The sequence below is a fragment of the Psammomys obesus genome, unplaced genomic scaffold (assembly GCF_907164565.1).
Source record: "Psammomys obesus unplaced genomic scaffold, mPsaObe1.curated_primary_1811, whole genome shotgun sequence".
NCBI lineage: Eukaryota > Metazoa > Chordata > Mammalia > Rodentia > Muridae > Psammomys > Psammomys obesus.
The window spans coordinates 2,846,404-2,848,358 of NW_026596120.1; the positions used below are offsets into that span (position 1 = coordinate 2,846,404).

The 1,955-nt window shown below is 40.4% G+C and overlaps 1 protein-coding gene across 5 annotated transcripts in view; it reads left to right on the forward strand.

Annotated features, from left to right (window-relative positions):
* Window positions 1–1,955, forward strand: part of LOC129693029 (phospholipid scramblase 1) — a 19,599-nt gene that overhangs the window by 4,222 nt on the left and 13,422 nt on the right. The window lies entirely within an intron of this gene.

The window sequence follows — 1,955 nt, forward strand, 5'->3', positions numbered from 1 at the left end:
GACAGCAGGATCCTATCAGATGAATGGGAACATAGTACTTAATTATCTTTTAGGCGCAAGGAGGTGAACGCTAGCAAGAAACTGTGTGAATGGCCTTACACCAGGCATGGTTAGGGGCATCTGTGCCTAAAGACACTCTCCAGATGATGTCAGGCAGAGAGGTAGGAGGCCCTGCTGGGGAGAGGGAGTCCTCCATCTAGTGCCAAGCTCAGAATGGCTCTCTGGACTGGGAGGACTGCAACCTCAAACAGCAGGGTCCTCCCAACACTGGGTGACTTGTGTAATGACAAAGCTCAACCAAAGGGTCATTTCTAGAGCTAAGGAGAGAAGTCTGAGTAGGCACCCATGTGATGAATGTCTTCATTTGTTTGACTCATGGGGCTCTGTTTTAAGTGACACGTGTACAGGCTTAGTGGCAACCAAATGATTTTGCCCTATATCCCACACATACAGTTTTAAAGCTCGAGATGTTGTTCACAGTCCAGATGAAGGAGAACCCACATTTTCTTCTGCAGCAATTTTTCCAGTGGTTACCTCTCCTCACAAGCATAGATAAGACCTCAATATTTTGGAATAGAGTAGTAAGAAAACATCAAAGACAGACCAATGAGCGCTGTTTGGAGATTGCACAGCGCTGTGCAATGAGGAAGTGTTCTTTAGCCCCGAGACAAATGAACCCAGTGTAACCTCAGTTGGTTACAGCATGCAGACAGAACATTACGTCACCATATTCTTAAGATCCACCTGACATGGCTTAGGAATTCCCCTCCTCTTTCTAGTATGTTCTTCATTCCTGGCTTCACAGAAATTCCTAGACTAAAACAACGGCATTCTATGAAGAAATATTTGTAAAAAAAAAAAAGCTCCCATAGACAAGCTGACTAGAAAAACTAGCAGGAATTGGCAAGCTCTAGGTTCAGTGAAATACCTGCCTCAGTAAATAAAGTGGAATGCAATTGAGGGAGATACCAGAGTCAGCTTCAGCCCTCTACAGATAGTCCATGTCTACACACATGCAGTCATAGAATACCCGTATGTAAGCATACATGTACGCATTATTTTCTTTTCTCTGTAAGTGGTATGTATGCATGTGTAGATGTATGTTTACACATGGGTATTGTATAGTTTGCATGTATACCACACAGTGAAAAGAAGAAAATGTTTTAACTAGAACAGTTCAAAGCTTGAGATGTTGAGCTGGCTTATCTTGAACATTGGAATGAGTTAGGGAGAGGGATCTGTTCTTATTTTATGGTTAAAAATTCAGTAACTATGAAAGGATTTTTTCCCCCGGTTCTAAGCAAGAAATATAGAGTTGTCTGAGTGGATGCAAGATAAAAATAGCTGAAAAATATAATCCCTTAAAACTTTTGTGTAGTCGAGCCCATAGCCTTTTGTATGCTAAGTGTTTTAAAAGGTTGTATAAGAATGAGGGGACATGGGGCTAGAGGGATGGGTCAATGGTTAAGAATACCTACTTATCTTGCAGAGGACCAAGGTCTGGGACGCAGCACCTACTACTGCTAACTCCAGAGCATGCAGAGCCCTTTGCTGGCCTCCTCATGTAGCAGGCACACACAATGCATATACATGCATATATGCAAGAAAAACCACTCAAACACAAACAACAAAAATAAATCATTCTTAAAACTATGAAAGGTGCAGATAGAAACTTGAAGGACACTTAGCACACATATTAAATAATGAACACCACCTATTTCTACACCAGGATTTCTCTTTCAGTTTGTTGCATCTGTTAAGGTATTCTTGGCATATTTTACATTTTTACAAAACTGATACTTCTTTCATAATAGAAATTTGATGTTAAGAAAAGTGACCGTGGGATTCTGTATGTGTGAACTTTCTTATATGTATTCACATAATGGACTCTGAAGAATTTCTTTCTTCCTTTCTTTCTTTCTTTCTTTCTTTCTTTCTTTCTTTCTTTCTTTCTT